Source organism: Delphinus delphis, chromosome 13 (assembly GCF_949987515.2).
Source record: "Delphinus delphis chromosome 13, mDelDel1.2, whole genome shotgun sequence".
Classification (NCBI taxonomy): Eukaryota; Metazoa; Chordata; class Mammalia; order Artiodactyla; family Delphinidae; genus Delphinus; species Delphinus delphis.
In genome coordinates, this window is record NC_082695.1 from 30808439 (window position 1) to 30830288 (window position 21850).

At 43.7% G+C, this 21850-nt stretch overlaps 1 protein-coding gene across 2 annotated transcripts in view; it reads right to left on the bottom strand.

Annotated features, from left to right (window-relative positions):
* PTPRM (protein tyrosine phosphatase receptor type M) overlaps positions 1-21850 on the bottom strand; it is a 745004-nt gene that overhangs the window by 362264 nt on the left and 360890 nt on the right. The gene's annotated exons all lie outside the window — the stretch shown is intronic.

A 21850-nucleotide genomic window follows, 5' to 3' on the forward strand; every position in this document is an offset into this window, starting at 1 on the left:
TGGTGCTAGCTGTTGAAATAACTCATTTCTTATGTTTATATGATTACAAAATACTCCATATTATACGAAATACAAACATAGCAAATAAACACACAAAAAAATGTTATTTGTTAAATGAATACCTTCCTTGAGAGTATTTAACCTTTACAGATGCTCAAAGGAGATGCAATGGTTAATACAAAAGAAGGAACCTCTTGTGGTACCATATCAGGCAGATTTTCAAGAGATATACAGGGTAGGTGGTCCTCCCATCCCTCTAGTCGTAAGCTTTAGGTCGTTGGAGGCTACAGGAGCCACAGGGCTGTTCAAAAGTTTTCAGAACAGTTAATCAGTTTTCTCATCTTCAAAATTTAAGGTCATGTAAGTCAGTTCTTTTCAAACGTGTAGACAAAAATAGCACTAACAGCAGAGGAGAGAGAATACAGAGGCCTGCGGACGCTGTAGTAAGCAACTTACTGCAAAAATGATACTTCTGTGAAGACCCAAAAGTTTATCTTAAAAATATGCAGGCTTTGGATCCTATTTCATAAAAATATATTTTAATATAAGAGTAGTACTCATACTTATCAGTGATTAAAACTGCTACGTTAGGAAGGTGCGGTTTCCACCCCATAGTTTTGCATATGAAGTAGGATCCTCCTGGTTTGAGGAGTGTGGTCTTAAGAAAGTGACTTGCTGAAATATGGACAAGTTAAGACTTTGAACAAAAAAATGGTCACCTATAAGTAGAGTACCTATATGCCCTAGTTTACAGTGGATAGGCCCAGGATTAAGCCTGTTGTTCTGGAATAATTATTATTAGCCAAATGTATCTGGGTTTGGATGACAAAGTAGAAGGTTACCTTGCCTATCAGCCATGAAACTGCCACCATATTCTAGACTCACAGTTGTCTTTGGCAGAAATGCCCCCAAGCCATGGGACAATAAGAATGACAGCCAAACTCATGACCAATCAGATCAGGTCCCCACTGAAACTTGGATGGAGATCAACCAAATGGTAAGGCTGTAGGAAATCTGACATCTAAATATTTAGTTGAAATATTTGCCTGAAATGTTCAAATCAATGAATACGATCCCTAATACTAAACAGAGGTAAAAATTAAAAACAAAGAAGTAAACAAAGAAACAGAGCTCATCTCACACCAGATACGAAAAATCATTTCTGCCCTCATAATACACAGATCAACATGAGATTTCCTAAGGGCAAGTACAGCATCTTCCACAGTTTTTTAATATGAACCCATAGTGCCAACATAAAGGCATGTATCCAGCCGACTGATCCATAAGTACCTGATATGGTCAAGCAGAGCAGTTATATTGATTACAACGTAGCGCTCACTCTATTGATTAAAATAAATACTAGAATAAAGTCAGAAAACGGTTCACTTGTAGGAGATACGTTCGTATGGGGGTGTATTGTGTATTCTGATAATTAACCATTATAAATAGGTAAATATTATCAATTATTCACTTTGTACATTACCCATAACAATTTTTTAGATGTTCAATTCCAGCTGACGTTAATACATTTAAAACTTTTTCCTTTTATTGAAAATAACAACCTTCTCAAAAATTGCCTAACACTGAACTTTTTTTTCCAGCTTTACCGAGATATAATTGACGTATCATATCCTGTAAGTTTAAAGCGTACAACATGATAGTTTGATGTACACATATATTGCTAAATAATTACCACCATAAAATTAGTTCGCACAACAGTCACCTTACGTGGTTACCTACCCATGATGGGGCAGGACTGTGGGCAGTTCACAGTTGCTCCGGGCACAGCTCACTGACCACACAGTAGGATAGGACCTTGCACTGTGCTCTGGGATCAGGCAGGGCCACAGGCTGTGCTCAAAGGTGGGTGGACTTCAGGTAGGCCATTGGCTGTGCTCTGCTGTCCAGTGAGATCACTGGCCGGGCTCTCTGGCGGGAGGGGCCCTTAGCTGTACCTGCAGCTTGGTGGGGCTGCAGACAGCTCTGTGGTCAGCTGGGGTCGCTGTCCAGGGTCTCAGGTCAGGTTCAGCTGCAGGCTGCGCTCTGCGATTGTGCGGGGTCACAGGCTGAGACCCCTGCCCGGAGAGGCAACTGGCTCAGTTGAGCAATCAGCAGAGCCATGGGATGGCGCTGGGGCTGGGGAGTTGTGGGCTACGCTCCGTGGCTGGTGGGGGACCGCAGGCTGAGGTCTGAGGCTGCTTGGGGTCACGGGTTAGGATCCCTGGCTGTGCAGGGCCGGAGGCTCTCCATACAGCCGGGCAGGTCTGCGAGCTGGACTCCTGCCTGGGTGAGTCTTAACACGTGTTCCTGGTGCACACGGTCCATCGGCGGAGTATCCAAGCCAGACGGTACTGCCCACTGAGCTCCCTGGCCAGACGGGTCACCATGTCAGCTCTGCAGCTGGTGAGGGCACTGGCTGGGGCCTCTGTTCAGGTGCCACTGGAAGCAGGAGGACGCCTGCCAAGACCTGAGAGCCGGCGGCCCTTTCTCCATGTCAGTCTGGTCCCCGCGGCTCAAGCTGCACAGACACCCGCCCCCACCCCTGCATCCGTGAGAGGTGAGACCCAGTGGGCCTCCTGGGGAGTGACTCGCACGCTGGGGAAGCTGGGTGTCCACCTTGGTTCTCCTCTTCCCACTGGAGAAGCCGTAACCCAGGGCCCTCTGGGTGCGGTGCTGGGCTGGCCTGGCGAGAGTGCTGTGGTTAGAGTGGAATCCCTCCGCAGGCCCTTCTAGCCCAGGCTTCTCGGTCTCCCTGCCCCAGGGGTCGCTTCAGCCTCACCCCCAGTTCTGGGGTCTTCACAGGGGGTCTTGTCTGTGGACAGTTGCCAGTTGTCCTTCTTGTGAGGGAGAATGAAGTCGGGAGTGACCTACACTGCCATTTTGATGATGATGTCACTGCCCTAAGGTTCTTCACTTAATTTTCTAAGACTCCCCTCACATCAGAGTTCAATTCTGAGAAAAACACCAGAATGCTCTAAAACGATCCAGTGATACACCAACTTACTACAGTGAACCACAAAAAACAAAGGTAGTGGGTTCTTAGAATAAAGTCCTTGTGTCAAATTATGAACGGGAACTTACTTACGCCAGCTTTACTTAAAATAAGAACTATACCTATTACTAAGTTAAACATAGATCATAAGATAAATATGGTTTGTTTTGAAACCAATCAGAAGACGCTGCAGGTCTCTTACATTAGTATATGATTTCAGCAATCGTGCCCCTGAGAACATATAAGTACTTTACCATTACCTGGAATTCATGTTCCCCCCAATTCGAACTTGATAAAATCTCCGGTTTCTTCAGTTTATCCACTTCTCCCAGATGGTCCGTCCCTTTCCTTCCCTGCTTTTCCTTTTTTCCCTCCCCAGTGGGGGTGGCCTGGCTTATCCTAAACCCCTTGACCCTGGTGCTTCCTGCACCTCACACGGCAGGCCCTATGCTCCTGTGTGAGACGTCCTCACCCTGACTTCTCACTCCTACATCGAGGCCTTTGTCGATGGCCGGATAACTCTGAATATGAGGATGGCTACGTGCCACTGAGGCTATGCAGTCTCCCTGGGGCTGAAACATCGTTAGAGGGATTCTGCTGCTCCCCTGTCCTCTCCCACCCCCTCGGCAGCTTTGCCAAACATTTTACATCCACAGCAGTTACATAATACTAGGTAAACAGAAGCACTGAAATACCTTCAAGCGAATGATAGAGTGACTCCTTACATATTAAGGAATTTGAAGGTCACTCAAAAGGCTGAAGGGTGTTGCTCCCGAGGGAGAGTGTGGGCCTGGGGAGGGAGCTACCGCGAGACAGACTTCAGATCAACAGGAGTGCAGTTAGGAGCTGGCCAAGCATTATTCACCTCGTAAGGCGTGAGCTTCCTACCCAGACGTGCGCTTTAGTAATGGTGGGTGGACACCTTTTAGAGTTTTTGTACAGGTGACAGTGGCTGAGGGGATAAGGTGATCTTTAAAGGTCCCTTAAAGATCCAGATTCAAGAAAGGTATGCCATGAGCTGCGAAATGATAAGGATGATGCATGCAGGGTAATAAGCAAAAGAGCAGAAACAGAAAAGGATGAAAAATGCTTCCCTACATTCTATGCTTTCTCTGCAGCACTGCCCCGATTCGCTCAGTACTAAGCCCCTGCCTCTGTTTACAGGGAGCTGGGACCAAGAATGAGCAAGGTCAGGAGCGAGACGTCACTATGTGAGGATGGTGGGGACTCTGCCCAGTTCACAATTAGTCTTTCTAAATGGTCCTCTTGTCCATAGAAGCGAGTCCCAGAGCTGAAGCATCCTTGTTTCTGCCTGGATACAACCTGGGAGCTGTGGACAGCCTTGTAATCTTCCACAGGACCTACAGGGCAGGAGATGGCGGCTCTCAGAGAGAAGAAAGAAGTGAAGGGAGGAAGCAGAGATGCAAGATGGAGACAGAGTCCTGGGTTCCATCCCAGATCAGTCCTGTCTGTATTCTTATATTCTTATCATCTCTGCCTCTTTCATGCTTTAAGCATGTATCACTTGGTTTCTATTACTTGGAACCAAAGCAGCCTAACTAGTTAACCACACCTCCTTTAAGAGATGGCTTGAAGCAGCCACCTGACATCAACGAAGGCTGAGGTCAGAAAGGCTTAATTGTCACCATGCACAGAGAGTATTTACTACTGCCCAATGCAATTTCCCAACATAGCAGGACGGGCACTAGGTAGTACTCAGAAGACTGCTAGACACTAAGAGCCTTCTCAAAGCCCTCCCCACAGGTGTTTCTGCCCAGGATCGCCACACGTTTATTATCAGAATTTATCCAGTTACAACCAAGTCCCTTACTTCAGTGGAAACTAAAGGCTCAGAGAATGCCACTGGCCTGGGAAGCTGTGCCTGGGAAGCTTCAATGATCACGAGTGCCAGGGCTTTAAAAAAATCATGGTCCTTACAGAAATATTCCTCATGACAGCACATCTGTTGAGCACATTTCGATTCTGTGCTCACCCGTCGCACAGAAACAATATGCAAAACAGGTGTTTACTGTGTTGGGTGATTGTCATCTTTTTCTTTTCATACCACCAATGAACAAAACCATCCATCAAAAGTGGAAGAAAAAAAAATCCTGCAAGAATAGTATACAGCACAATATAAATATCTCATAATTGGGCTGGAAGTGCATCGAGCAAGTACTAAGAGACCAAGAAGGGACTCAGCTGACGAAGCAAACGTACTGGGTACCCAATGGAGCACAGAGTATGCTCCATGTTCTAGACCATATTAAGAAATTCTCATGGAATCTATAAATATTTTCAGAAGTATTTTCACCTTACTAAAACGCCATTTTGTAAAAAAAAAAAAAAAGCATCGTCTAGGGCATTGAATACATCTTAAGACTTTTTCCCCTCAAATTTTGAATATTCACAGGACCAGGGAAATTCTCTTTAATCACATGCATTATCTTTCAGACACATAGCTTACAGTAAAACTGAAAAGAGAGTGTCTTGCGTCTCCCCTTTTTTGTGCCCTAAAGACATGTGAGCCCACAATGAGAATCCCATTAAGTGTGATTTAAATTAAATGAAGGTTATTTGTGCAGGGGATTGGGACGACTTCACCATATGCATGAAAAAAAGGATGGGGTGGGGTGTGATTTCTTTAAATGGAGAGTAATGAGCTCAGATACTTCGGATACTTTTTGCCACAGATACTTCAATAAAAAGAGCTCATGCGAATTAGTGTCAACAGTTCATTAAAATGATTCATACATACGAAAACTTGCCTTCAAGGATTCTCCTTGATAAGAGTTTTACAAGTACTATTTCTTGTTGCCCTAGATTACTGGGACAAAAAGTGATAGTGCCCCTTTATTAAATAATAATCAGCTTTCTTGGGAGGATCCTTTTTCCGTTACTCTGAGTTGCAGGGCTCGGACTCAGGAGAACAATCTCATCAATTCCATGTTTACATACACAATGAACTGCAAGCCCATTTAACAAAGATAAAACTCCATCTCTAATCCTCCTTGTTTGACTCTGACAGTCAACAAGGGATAAGAAAGACAAGGAAGGATAAAAGGTGTTTTCTTTTCCACTGCTGCAGGTTAAAAATACAGAATGAAGACTAGAGAGATGGTGAAATTATTAGAAATAATAACCAAAGCGTCCTATGTGTACAACCCCATTTCGTCAACTCTATAGGCTAATAATGCTTTTTATGTATTTCTCTACATGGTCCAAAACTAAAGAGGGAAATTTAGGTCGAATTTTCCATGAATTCAATTCTTACATGTCTGGGTTACGCATGTTACCTCTCATTAAGGAGGATGAAACAGACTCCATCATATCAACTAACTCGTCCCAAGTCACGTGAACAATGAGTGACAAAGTCAGTCCAAGGTCACTCCACTGTGCTTTCCACTGCGCTTCCTCCCTCACCATCCCAATGGGATTTACACCACCTACTAGAGTTTTAATGTTCTCCTCCTCTGAAGAGTGAAGAAGTGATGGCTGCTCCCCAGAAGGCTTTTCTGTTGTGTTTCGATTCATTACTTTTCTAAGAAGTCTCAAGCCTGTAGACATGACCTTATCCATCTTCACCACTTATCTGGGCATGCTGGTTGCGGCTATTATTACTACTGTTATTATGGGTGGGGAAATTAAAGTGAGCACTGGTGAGCGGGAACGTCAGCAAGTGAGTGGCAGTTTAGACCACAAGTCTTGCCACCTAATACATAATCCAGAGCCCCAGCCACTAAATCTTGCTTTTTGTGATATGGTAAAACACACAAGCCGAGCTACTATTAATCTTTAATGAAACCAAATGTCAACTGTACTCTTCTGAGTCATCATTCAGTTTCTAGCATGATATTCAGTATACATTCAATCTTAAGACCACATATCCATATATAAAGCTTGAAAGAAAATCCAATTTCCTTCTATAATTACATAAATTATTTTAACATGTCACAACAATTTTACATGAGAAAGGAAAATGAACTTATCCAGCAATTTACACTCAAATATTTTCTTTCTCTCCTAAAGGAGTTGATCCCCTAACATTGTAGATGAATTATTTTTCCTTTCCTTAAAGAGTTCTTAAAAAGAATGATGTCATTCTGATAAATGTTTCCTTCCCTATTCACCAGGAGCAGAAGGCTACTTTTGCCTAGAGGACAAGTCGAACGCTCTCTGACCCTGAGCAGAGCATGACAAACATAAAACAACTTGTGTCTCTGCTCAACTCGGTTCATGAGGCAGCTTCCTCCCAGTTTTACAGACACACAGCAAATACAAAAATCTGCCATTTTAAAAGTTTCCTATAGGTTTCCCAATAATCCCTAATGTTATTAATAATCAGCCTCCTATTTTAGTTGGATCTTGACCAAAACGTTACCTTTTAAGCGGTCACTTAACAAAAATGAAAATGAATTCAGAAAAATGCACATATCAAGGTTGGGCTGTAAGCTCTCAACATATGACACGCCCATTTCACTTAACGGAGTCCCAAGGATGGTTCAAAATTAAAAGTAGAATTAAAAGTACGTTAACCCCTCTGTGTCTCCATGAATGCCCTTTCTTTCAGCTAATGCCTGAAATTAGCTCCCACATGTATTCTTTACCAGGAACGATCTTAGTTATCCTTTAAGGCTCGGCAGAAAGACCACCTCCTCAGGGCCACCTGGGCTGCATGGTGTGGGCTTGAACATGCCTCCTCCTGGTCATAGAGCATTTTAGTAGTTCCTCTATGAAGCAGGCATTTCCCATTTGCTCCCTAATAATGTATATAGCCTTCCTTTCTAAGGCAGTGCACTCCTTGACAGGTGGGCCAGGCATATTTTCTCTCTGTACTTCACCTAGGACATCCCCCTCTTTGTTTCTCCAACAGGTTAGCCCTGAATGTTTGGCAAATGTACCACAGAGATCCCTCCAGCTATAAAACCCTTGGCCTTGTACGGCTGATACCACGCACCTCGGCTACCTCACTGTAAAATGGACCAATGAAACCTGCTTCTGGGAAGCTGTTTCTCTGACCCCGAAGCATAATTGACAATTTGCTTTGTAAATTGTGTTTTGCTATACAAGTATAAGGTATCATACCTAGATGTGTGTATAATTTTTTAAGGATAAGCTATCTTATACCATGTAAGACAACTTGAAATAATGAATACGTGGTCTATGTAATAACGTATTTGAACCATTTCAGTGAAAAACATGCTTAAGGAAAATACTCTCAGAAATCAGCAGGAGATAGAATTACCCAACTGGTGTCTAATTTATACATGAATGTAGTGAAAAAATAATTCATTATAGATGAATGTATCAGTTTACATAATGAACATCCAAACACCTTAGTGTAGCTACTACAGTGACCCTGTGACTGTGGGGACCAGAGAAGTAACAACATCTACCCAGGCAGGAATACTGGCCAGCAACACAGATGGAAGGAAATGAAGAGAAACAGATCATCCCCTAAGACCCTCACTTATGCGCTGTGTTTAAAATGTGGGATCGCCTTCAGATTATTTATATGGACAGAAATGTTCTTGTAAAAATGAGTGTAAATCTCGAGTGACTTGAATGTAATGGAATTAACCTTAGAATGAATACTGGAGTTAGCTGGAAAAGCTCCTGAGGTGGATTAGTCCTCAAGGTATATAATCCAGTAACAAAAGATAGTGCCGTAAATGTCTTCTGAGAAGCATAGCCTGCTAGCTGGGGTGCCTTGTCGTATGTGTAAACACTGAAATGGAATTTTGGAGTAAACTTGAGATGGTCCTGAAATGCTGTTACCAGATGGGGAAGGGGTGGATGGGTAGACAGGGAAAGAAGAGAGGAGTGGTGATCAAATGGTACCAACAGCTGCATGAATTCTATGCTGTTTGTCTAAGCAAACCTTATGGCAACTCTCCTCTTGTCCTCTAGCTTCCATGCCCACATGTTTAGCTTCTGTTTTGTCCTGTACCCACCGAATGCAGAAATCAGTACCTTTCGGATGCATCAGAAGTGAGGCATATCAGGGTGTTTACACCAAACCCTCGAGAGCATGAGCCTAATCATCTGTTTTCTCCTATCAGCCATCAGAATTCCACTTGCTCTTTTTTCCTTAAGTGTGTGGGTATACAAATGTTTGCCTTCTTCAAAAAAGAAAAAAAAAATGTAGACAGAAAAGATGTTCTTTTTACGAATTCACTGATCCAGGAGAATATCACTTGTTCAAAAACAAGAAATCTTGGAAATGACAAAATATGAAAAATAAAATTTCCAGTCAAAAGACTGCCTAATTACAATAAATAATTGAATCCTTGGCCTTACACAGGCTTTCTAAATAAAATATATACATATATGCATATAAACTCAAGTATTAACTATTACATATTTTTAAAAGTTTGATTATCTAAATTCCTGGGGATAGGTAATTTTTTGAAAAATTGGTCCAATATTAATTTCTTGTATTCTAATAGTCAGGAAAAGAATGTCCTAATTTCCTCAAAATCTAATTAAATCTACACCAAAATAAAATCTCATTCTTCTTATATTGTCTGTGTTAAAGAAGAAGAAAAACTGGAATGATACTAAAACCTTAGTTTTTGGGTTTTTTTTTTCATTTTAACTTGACTTCATTGCTTATGATGAAATCTTGAATTTCAAGATAGTATGTTTAGATATAATTTTCACTAATAGATGTAAAAGAACTCTGCACTTAAAACATATATTCGTACCTTTCTCTTGAAAGGCCTAAGAAGTATAATCTCTATAAATAGTGATATAACTCCTACAGTTTGACGTTTTTGAAACTACAGAAAAACTTTTAGAAGCCCAAATAGATTTTCTCCCCCAAATGAATATGTGGCCATTTCCACTAGTCCCTGTTATTCCTGAAAGAATGGCATTCCTCCATCAGAGGGGTTGACTAAGGGAGGTGAGTCAGGGGCTGGATTTTCTAAGTTAAAAGACATTGAAATCTAGGATTTTGGTTGCCACAAAGTAAAAAATTCTGTCATTTAATACTATTTTCATACTGCTTCCTGAATGTTTTCATGCTGCTGAAAACTGAACTAGTCCTTATAAACACAAAACACTGAGAACAGTGTTTACATCAAGATCTGTATTTGCCCACGTAGCCAGGTTTCCCTCCTTCTGGACAGAGACCTGCACCCACAGGGAAGGCTGATGAACGGTCCTTTGCTCCCCCCCATGCCCTGACCCTCCCATCCCAAGGAGCCGCTGGAGGCACCCACCACTCACCCTTGAGTGGTCTGGCTTCTTTGTGTGTTTCCTATTTGTCCACGCTCTGGGTAAAACAAAAAACATACTTTATCTGAGAGACACACCATTCAATGTGAATCCTGATTCCCTTTGTTAACAGAGGGTATTTCCAAATACGACAGAGACGTTTGCACCAAGAACAAAGACAATGTAATTGGGAGGCTGTGGAATGCCAAAGGGACTCCTGGAAGAAGTAAAGTAACCATTTTAGAGAATTTCTCTGCAGCTATGTATCATAGAAATGGATATCCTTTAGAGTTTCAGGAAACCAAACAAAAAAAGCATTTCTACAATAACCCTTAAGTTTGAAATAAAAGCAGATGTATCATTTCCCAGAGTTGTATGGAATCAATAAAGAAAACGTTGTGTTGAAAAAAAATAAACGACCGGAAGTCTAATTACTGCTTTGAAAGAGGTGAGAATTCACTACAGTGCCATGAGTCACACAGATTAATGTTACCACAGGGCAATGCTGATCACATATAGCCACCAGAGAGTCCTCAGAAGTACAGAAAAGGAAACCACAGCAACAAAAACTCCGATTTTCTTCTCTAAGAGACGGAAGAGGAAATACCAGGGAAAAAAACACCATTTCATTTTATACCTGTTTCTATAACTTGGTCATTTTACTGTAAGTGATTTTAAGATACGTGCTAATAAACGTACATTTTTTCTTTTAATGGTGAAGGAGGTATCTCTTCAGAAACCAACAGTTAACGTTCAATCATTAGTTGTGTTACAAACATGGTATATTGCTCTTAATCTTTCTGCTGAGTTCCTTAGCCACCCCAAACTGTGCACATCATCTATAACAATATTTACTCTTAGTAAATATTATTAGGATGCCTTTGCATTGGAAAGTTAAGGTGGAAGGACCAGAGTAGGAAATCGTCAAAACAATTTCCATATTTCTGCAAAAGTCCTCTCTAGGATACAATAGTTTGCGTTGGTCAAAAGAGTGACTCAGAGTTCAGTGACAAAGAATTAGCAGCAGAACTCACTGGAAATGCTCAAACCTTTAAACGAGTCTAAAAATGGGTTATAAGAAACTTGCTGGAATGAAGTAAAACTATGTCAGAGGCTTTTGTTTTTTTTACTGGTACTAAAGGCTGGTTGGCTTTGAGTTGGTACTAAAGGATGGTTGGCTGTGAAGAACTGAACATCAGAAAATGTCCCAGTCAGTCTCTCTCTTACAAGGACAGAGTTGCTGGCTTCCCATCACCCTGCCAGCAGGAGGCCCAGGTCCAGAGGTCTGGGGCGTCAGTATGTCAGCTGTGGTTTTCCATGGCCAACGTCTGTCTCCAATCTACCTTCCAGCCTGAACTGTACATGATCTATACCCTCTTCTATCTCTCCTTGGACAATTTCAACCCAACCCAGCCCACCCTGGTGTACGGGCCCTGCTATTCCCCTGGCCCTTTCTGGAAAACCTGTTCTGTTGGAAGCTACTCCCTTTATTTCCATCTGGATTTTCCTAAATCCAGAGAGTTTCCTCCTCCTAAATACCCCGGATTAGAGGAAAGGATCTTGGGTTGGGCTCTTCTATGCCTCTTTGCATCTTCCAGACTTTTGTTTTTTTTAACACCACTTAGTTCACGTTCAAGATACCGTTGCCAAATCACTTCCACGGCACCCAAACAACTTCCCAATGAGTCTCACCTCTGGCGTCCAGCTTTCTCCTGCCCTTCACTTCCTACAGCCTATAAGCTTTTATCTATTCGAGCCACATTCAAGTCAATCTGGCTCAAAGAACGCCAAACCCCTCCCCATCCCTTCTCCTTTTAACTTCATCTCCAGAGACATCTTCGGCCTCAAAGTATGCGACGTCCAACATCTCCAGTTTAGATCTTACCCACTCTCCATCTCCACCTCTCTCCAACTTCAATGAGTCTGTGAGTTCCTTGACCCTCTGTATCTGCCTGCCCTACCACATGCTGCCACCCAGCCTAGAGAGAATCGTAATACAAACATTTTAATGTTTCTTTCTCAACTCCTGCTCGTTTCAACATGGTGAATCCTCTTTCTTGAGCTGAGTCTTGTAACAAAGAGAGCTTGTTACGAGGCTAGGCTGTGAGACTAAGCTAGGCTGTGAGACTGCTGACATCAAAACCAGGATGGCATGAAAAACTGGGACGTATTTCAGGTCTGTGAGTTAATCACACCCATAGGAACAGAAATGTCCTAAGGGAAAACAGCAAGAGAGGGAAAAGAAGATGAACCCTGACAAGAAAGACTAATGCTTCTGTACTTGACCTGTGAGACAAGACACACTGAAGGCTTTTGAGCAGGGAAATGACCAAAGAGATTTTAGGAAAATTAATTTGGTAATGGCACCAAGGAAAAGGAGGACAGCAGGAAGCATCTTGTAAACGATAAAGAGACGCTAAAAAGTCATTTAGTTCAGAATGTCCTCCTGCTTCTGCATTACCTGCTATTAGAGGCATCACAGCTGCCATAACACATTTCTAAAAATAGACTTCTCTGATTTCCTACTTTGTTTATTTCAGGATGGAGCAGATAATTCCATATAAGAAATACCAGCCAATTTACAACAGCCAAGACATGGAAACAACTTAAGTGTCCATCGACAGCTGAATGGATAAAGAAGATGTGGTATATATACACAATGGAATACTACTCAACCATAAAAAAGAATGAAACAATGCCATTTGCAGCAACATGGATGGACCTAGAGATTATCATACTAAGTGAAGTAAGTCAGAAAGAGAAAAATACCATATGATATCACTTACATGTGGAATCTAAAATATGCCACAAATGGGGCTTCCCTGGTGGGGCAGTGGTTGAGAGTCCTCCTGCCGATGCAGGGGACACGGGTTCGTGCCCCGGTCTGAGAATATCCCACATGCCGTGGAGCGGCTGGGCCCGTGAGCCATGGCTGCTGAGCCTGCGCATCCGGAGCCTGTGCTCCGCAATGGGAGAGGCCACAACAGTGAGAGGCCCGTGTACCGCAAAAAAAAAAAAAAAAATGACACAAATGAACTTATCTATGAAACAGAAACAGACTCACAGATCTGGAGGACAGACTTATGGTTGCCAAGGGGGAGGGTGGATGGGAGAGGGATGGATTGGGAGTTGGGGATTAGCAGATGCAAACTACTATATATAGGGTGGATAAACAACAAGGTCCTACTGTATAGCACAGGGAACTATATTCAATATCCTATGATAAACCATAATGGAAAAGAAAAAATAAAAAGAAATACCAGCCAACTCTAATCTGTATACCTGTTCTTAAATTTTAATTCCCAAATAATTTAGTGTTTTACTATCAATAGGAATGTAAAATAAGTTTACATTCAAATAGGTATTACTGATTGAATGAAAAAGTATAAATCAGGAAAAGAAACTGGCAAATTAGGTTAACTCTCTTGCCTCCAGTCCCAGTTTCCCTCATTCATTATAACAAAGTCAATTGCTATCTTTCAAAGTGGAAGGTACAGTAGATATCATTTAGTCCAACTGACACGCTTTACATGGAAGTAAAGTGAGGCTTAAAGCAAAAGATGATTTATTTAGTTTCTTAGCTACTCAGTGGCAAAACCAGGATTCTAACTAGAGTAGGTAATGGACTCTTTCAGGGTCCAGGATATTAAAAAAAATTTATAGAAGCCGAGGAAATACAATTGCTTTATTCATTGTCTCATGACGCCTCATCCTTTAACCATAATCCTTCAAAATGACAGTCAATATTCACTTTTCTTTTTTTTTTGCGGTACGCGGGCCTCTCACTGTTGGGGCCTCTCGTGTTGTGGAGCACAGGCTCCGGACGCGCAGGCTCAGCGGCCATGGCTCACGGGCCTAGCCGCTCCGCGGCATGTGGGATCTTCCCGGACCGGGGCACGAACCCGTGTCCCCTGCATCGGCAGGCGGACTCTCAACCACTGTGCCACCAGGGAAGCCCCGACAGTCAATATTTATTGAGCACCTTAAGTACCAGGCATCCAGCTCCATGCTTTACATACTTCACCGTGGAATCTCACCCAGCACAGGAAGGAGATGGATTTATAAAGGAGGAAGGCTATGGGAGACGCTCCCTTGTCTGAAACGTCCTTGCTTCCTCTCCACCATTCATCTCGCTGATACCTCTGCCTGCTTTGCAAGCCTCAGCCTAAGTTCCAAGCCCTCTGGGGAGGCTTCTCCTGGGGCCACGGCTAACCCACGTCCCGGCTGAAGGGCTGGAACACAAGCCTGTCTGTAGCCCAGGGCCAGCCGTCCACTCGGTTTTAAGACTCCTTACATTCTTATTAAGCATTTAACTTTTCCTCTCTGCTTTTCCTTCTAGACTCTAAACTGAGTGGACAGGATGAAGCTCTTGTATCTTTTCATACTCGCACATGGGATGCTGTGGCCTTGGAAGGGTGGATCTGCAGGCATGTGATTTTCTCCACGGAGCTGAGCATGAGATGCCAGCTTCCAGCACCAAGGCTGTTCTGTCAGGCAGCCTGCAAAACTCCAGAGGAAAGAAAACAACACTCACATGCAAAGCTACGTCAAGTCAAAGAGAACAATCCATTATTTCTTCCTCTATCAACCAACCACATTATTAAACCCTAAATCACCCAAAACACAAAGAAATAACATGACCACTTATTGAAGTTCTGAACCAAGGTGTTCAAGCGCTAGAAAAGGGAACACTTTCTTCTCTCCTTCCTTGATTATTTATTCTTAAAAACAATAAGGAAAGATGGTTAATTTAAAAATATAATACAAAAAGGGAGGTTTTCTTTTTAGAACTGTAAGCTGAAAGAGCCAACCTTTCACCAACCTTCCATCATTAGTCTTTCATTTTCCCATAGTCTCCTCAGCTGCTGTTTACTGATTTCTCAGTAATTTATTTTGTCCAGTCCAGAGCTGAACTGCCGACCTCCCAGTGCACACGTAGGATGCTCTGCAGTGCCCAGGAGACAAGGAGAGGCAGGAGCTGAGCTTGGCTGGCAGCAGGGCAGCTACAGTAGCCTCTGAGTAAGCAGGTGCCCTCCCATACCATGCCCCTCAGCTGATTTCCCTTTCTTCAGAAAGCAGCCACACTGCAAATACCTCCTATGTAGTTCAGGGATGATTCCTGCAGAAATATTTCCTACACAGGAAATAGGCCCTAAAGAACAGGTAAGATGTGCTGCCACTTTAAAGGTGAGGACAGCCACCCAGGAGGGAGGCAGCCGGCAGCCCAGGCATTGGAAGGCAGTTACCCAGGGGAATTCAAATTAACCTAAATGATCTCCTAACATCTTTATCCATTAGATAAGCATCTACCGCCAGAAATCACCATAATGTATGAAATAATTTAACATATAGTTTTCTACCCAATGTTACAATTTGTATTTCTGTATGTCTTAATATATAATTTGTATTGAATACATATTTTTATATGTAATGTTATAAAACACAATTTTTAGAATTAAGACTCTCAGTGGTCAATGGCAGATGTAGTATTGAATCTTAAACACTGGGTCCCACACCTCTATTTTGCCCCGTTAGCTCTCTTCATCCTCTACAGCAGTGGACCTCAAAACCATGGTGTCTCAAATATTTGACTAGTTACATTTTTTCCTACTTGTCAAACTAGGATGAGCACCGGTCAAGAAGCCCCCTCTCGGATCTATTCCCACCGGTGGCTGGCTGGGCACCCACAGGCAAGTCACTTGAAAAAGAGATCAGTCACTTACTTGACTCATTTAAGAATGTTCCAACAGAGACAGAATACAGAGCCAAGTGCTTTGAGAAGCATACGTTAGTAGGAAAAATTTAAGATAGTGTTTAGGTAACAAGTATCGGTCCAAGAAACTTGTTCCATTTAAACGAATCTGCCTGATAATGAGAATCACTGGCTCTTGTGAAGATGCAGGATCCCAGCTCCTCGAGATTGGGCCTGGGGTAGTTGTGCAGGGGGTAAGGGCAAACATGCTGTTGTTCAGATTCCTGGTTCTCATGGAATTTAACACACAGTCATCTAGTTGGAGTGACATGGTTTAGCGTGAGGAGGGAGGGGTTAGGATCCAGTTGTTCCATTTGGGTCGAGTTGACAAGTACCTTACAGAGAAGTGAAATGGAAATTAAACTCTTAAGCCATGTTGAGAACAAAGTCATAAATATTTGTTGTCTAGCTGAGGTGAGTTTCCTAAAATAAGACTTTAGAGAGACTCAAATGGAGACAGATGGCTTCTCAGAGACTGTCCACACTGAAGTCCACGTGGGGATACAAGAACTGATGTATAGGAGACATCTGCCCACTGTCCATTTGTGGTCCATTTCCTGAGGACCTGCACGGGGGTCTGGATGATGCTAAGAGGACCCAGAGCCATGAACTGTGTTGTGTGACTCGAGGCCTGGCATTCCACAAAGGGGACCCAGCACACCACAGCAATCCTAAAATCCTGACTCTTAAAAGAGAACCCTCCTACACTGTTGGTGGGAATGTAAACTGCTGCAGCCACCGTGGAAAACAGTAAGGAGGTTCCTCAAAAAACTAAAAATAGAGCTGCCATATGATCCAGCAATCCCACTCCTGGACATATATCCAGAAAAAACTATAATTCGAAAAGATCCATGCACCCCTATGTTCACAGGAGCACTATTTACAATAGCCAAGACATGGAAGCAACTTGAATGTCCATCAACAGATGAATGGATAAAGAAGATGTGATGCATATATACAGTGGAATATTAGCCATAAAAAAGGAATGAAATAATGCCATTTGCAGCAACATGGATGGACCTAGAGATGATCATACTAAGTGAAGTAAGTCAGAAAGAGAAACACAAATACCACATGACTTATATGTGGAATCTAAAATATGACACAAATGAACATATCTACGAAACAAAAACAGACTTACAGACATAGAGAACAGACTTGTGGTTGCCAAGAGGGAGGGGGGTTGGGATGGATTGGAAGTTCGGGATTAGCAGATGTAAACTATTATACATAGGATGGATAAACAACAAGGTCCTCCTGTACAGCACAGGGAACTATATTCAATATCCTGTGATAAACCATAATGGAAAAAGAATATGAAAAAGAATCCATCTATATAGAAATGGAAATGAAATGAAAAAGAACATATACATATTCTGAACTGAATCACTTTGCTGTACAGCAGAAATTAACACAACATTGTAAATCAACTATATTTCAATAAAATTAAAAAAAAAAATCCTGACTCTGTCTGAGGCTGCCACAGTTTTAGGGATACAAGATCCTTCTAGATCTCACTCCCATCTTCTGGAAACAGGCCCAGGAACATGCCAGCTTCCACTGCTGGGAAAGCCCCACAGCTCAGAGAGAGAAGTTGGAGGGGAACCTGCCTCCACCACGTGCTCTTTTGCCTTGTACTTACAGCTATGCAAGGACGTGCTAGGGTACCTTATAACTGACCTAGCCCTGGAAGGCCAGGCGGGAAGCCGCACCATGTAACATGACACCCATGTTTTCTGTTGAGCATGCATTAGGCCCACAGAACCACGGCACTGACGTAGCTCCCACTCCTGCTCAGAAATGCTGATCACGGCTATGAGCTTTTCCTGCAAAACATGCGTGCCTATTATTCGTAAGATAAAGTTTTATAAGGAAGTTTAAATTTCCTTGACATCTTCCAAGTATTTATAAATGCTTAGCTGAGACAAAGGATGTGAGCTAGGAGTTCACAGAGCCGTAGCTAGAAGCCACGTAAAAACAGATTTTTCTAATTAGTAATTGAAACGCAGGAACCTGGGCTGGTTGGCAACATGCCTAGAAGGAGCTCCTTTCCAAAGTCTCCGGTTCATCGGCTCCAGCAAACCTCAGCCAGGTCTTCCGCAGCCACAGACAAACCATCAGAAGATGAAGAGATCAAGAATCCTTCCCTGGGGCTTCCCTAGTGGCGCAGTGGTTGAGAATCTGCCTGCCAATGCAGGGGACGCGGGTTCGAGCCCTGGTCTGGGAAGATCCCACATGCTGCGGAGCAACTGGGCCCGTGAGCCACAACTACTGAGCCTGCGCGTCTGGAGCCTATGCTCCGCAACAAGAGAGGCCGCGACAGTGAGAGGCCCACGCACCGCAATGAAGAGTGGCCCCCGCTCGCCGCAACTAGAGAAAGCCCTCGCACAGAAACGAAGACCCAACACAGCCAAAAATAAATAAATAAATTTAAAAAAAAAAAGAATCCTTCCTTTTACCTCACATTCCTCTGAGTCACCCTAAAACCAAGTAAATTAAGTTCCCGCTGACAGGGAGAGCTCCACAGATCCAGAATGATTCAGGGGATTCCAGGAAGGATATCGCCCATCTCCGATACAGGCTCACCCACTGCAGCCCCTGAAATCACTTTTCAGAAGGAAAAAAAGCCACGTATTCCAGAAATTAGGAATTAAAAGGCTTAAAATACCAAAGAAATTGAGGCAGTGTTTAAGTATAAGTGAGTTTTCGGCTGCACAACAGTAAAATAATAATAATAATGGGACTATTGAGAACTGCAACCAGAGCAGAGGAAGACAGTGAGCACCCTGGGAAGGACTAGGCTCCCAAACAGGAGCGGCTGACCCGGAGGTGACAAAAGGACGCTTTTCCACAGCGACAAAAGCCACTGGAGGTGGCGGCAGGAGTCTTGGGGACAACTCTGCGTGCCGCGATTCGCTGGCTGTGAAATTCGAGGACAGTTCCATTTGCCAAAGCACAGTTTACTCATCTATAAAATGGGAACGATGTCAACCTCCACTATGGCTCCGGGAATTCGCTGGGATCACTTACGGAAAATTGTTGTGAAAGTACTCAGCCCTGTATCCACGTGAAGCCATACTTGTGCATCAGAAGGCTGGAGGCAGCGAATAACCCCCGGAGACATGACCTTGTCCAAAGGGAGCCTGTTTGGTCTAACAGGACAAAGCCCAGGTGGTGCAGAGCGTGAAGCTCTTCTGGTTCCGCGGCTACGAAATGAGGTGGCCCCACCTGCGAGGATTCATGAGTCATCTGCTTGGTTTGCAGCACAGGTAACTTGATTATCAGAGGGGATTCCTTAATTGAGATATACCTGTTCCGTGCTTTGTTACCCTGCCTTGAGGTAGATTTCCATGCAACTATTCACCCGCCGTGCCCAAAGGACCTTTCTTTAAACAAGCTCTGAAACAAATTTAACACTGAGCTCTACAAGCTGCAAACACGCTTGTGTAAACTACGATGGAGTGTGTGCACGTCATTTACATAACCAGACAGCTGGAGATTCCAGAGCTGTAAATGCTGTCATCACTTACGTGCGCCGAGAAAATATTCCTCACCGAAAGGCAAGGGGCAGGGGAACCCTTTGAGGGGAAAGAGTTCTCAACAAATCCAAAATAAATAACTAAAAAACAAATTCAACTTTTCTGGAAAAGTAGGGTGGGGGCTGATTTTCTTTATACAATTCCGTGTTTATTCTGACTTACGCCATGAGCCACGAGCTCTCCCACGGTTCCTTCCAACTGTGTGAAATCTCTGGCAATTAGCTGTCCAAGCATCTCCACTTCCCCTGGTGCTACTGTTTTTCCTCATTATGACTTTGTTCCTTCACGCCCCAGGTCAGCCGCCCTCTGAAGCGGGCTATTGGGAGCTGCAGGGGATACTAACTTAGGCCCACACCCATCCTACCTTTCCATTACTCAGTTCCATGTCCGTTAGAACATCTTTTTCTATTTTTTTAAGTCCACCAGATAGGCAGGCAAACACCCAGTCAAAATATGCTAACTGGTGCCAAGTGTTAGCAATATGAATTGTCTGAGCAATTTTTCTATCCAATTCCCTACAAGAAAGACAGTACTTGAATGGCAGGCACGTGCACGCGCACGCGTGCGCACACAGACACACAACTTACATAAAAACAGGAAAAATCCAGGAACTGCAAAATGCCAGCGGTTCTATGAATCTCTTTCATTACTTTAAAACAAGGGGCTTATCCATTATGCAACCTCTCAGCCCTCACGCTGGATGCGTGACTGCTCTCAATTTAAAGCCCGAAGCACTTTTAGCCTTCAAAAACGGTCCTGCATTCACCCTCAAATCAGACAAAGTAATTTGGATTAGAGAAAATCAGTGCACAGCTGAGATACCCCCCCTCCACCACTGGCACTTTTTCTCCAGGTCGCCTGGGGCTCATGGGGGTTAGAGGTCAGTCCATGAAGACAGAATTTCCATCTCTTTTGAGGGGTATGAACCTTCCGTACCGGCAGCACCTGGCCATCAGGAGGGTTAGAGTGTTTTTTCCAGGCTGGAGGAATTCATTCAGCTCCCATTCGCCAGAACTATTATTGCATTCTCTGAGCTTCTGGTAGGAAATGAGAGACTGAATTTGGTGTTCCTACTGAGAAGAAAAGGAAAGTGAGTATTTCTCTCCCTTCTTCCCTAAGTTACCTTAAATAGAATGGTCACAGGCAGAAGGCCAAGAGGCGGCTCGAGGAGAGAATAGTTACGGAATGCCACCGTGCCTGCAGTAGGTCCCCGCGTGTGTAGTAAATGAAGCCGTTGAACTGATGGTGGGATTATACAGATGCAAAGAAATACACCATCTCCCCAAATCTTTAATGCATGTAGTCTAGTTAACTCCAGAGATTTCGTTTAGGGCTTTGGGCCCAGCTATGACTATTTTGCAGAAGTCAAAGTCTTGCTTTGCCTCTGTGATCTTCGAGATAGCATGAGGGCAGGGGCTGCTGCGTCCTCATGCAGCAGGTGGGACAAGGCTCGAGAACACTTCCTGCCAGCCTAGGGGACCCGTGCTCTGACAGAGAGCGTTCCTCCCTCGTTGTAATCTGGAGAACACTGGTTCTGCCATCCCCACCTGAGATGGGAGGCCCGCTGTGCCAATTCTCCTTCCCAGCCAGGCCAAAGCGAGAAGCACTCTGGCTTTGGAATTTAAAGATCACTTCTCCCCACACTTGTTGGTCTCTTGGGTGTCAAGCTGAGGAGCAGAGATGTCTCAGTGTTACTCATACCTCCGCTCAGCCTGAGGACTGCGACTGTGGGGAAATGGAACCAAGATTCAGTCTCATCTCACCTCTGTGGGGAGGTGATCCCTTATTGGTTCTCAAGCTTTAGAACACATCGGAATCACGTTAAGGACTTACTACAAGACTCGTGGGCCAAGAGGCAGCTCAAGGAGAGCTAGGCCACCCAGAGTTTCTGATTCTCTATGTCTGAGCTGGGGGCTTAGAATCTGCAGTTTCTAGCAAGTTCTCCCAGGATGCTGAAGCTGCTGGTCCAGAGACCACACTTTGAGAACCTCTGACAGAGTCGAATATAAGGACGGGTCCTCACAAGGACTGAGAACAAGTACACGCAGCTTCTCCCAGACTCTCGGATCTTTCCCACCAGCATTTCCACCCATGTCAGGCATCTCCTGACTTGGTGTTGTCTTCTTGGCCACTGGCTCTGATTGCTACCTAGTCAACAGTGTGTGCGGGTAGCGTCAAGGAGCTGGTGTACGTATAGGTCAAGTCATACCTGCTAAGGACTTACTTGCTCTACCTTTCTGAGGGCAGGATATTCATTGCCCTCTGAGTGTTGGCTTTTCAGTGTGATCAAGGTTTTCAGAAACCAAGCTCAAATGAGAAAAGAGGAAGGAAACTGTCTCCATGCGT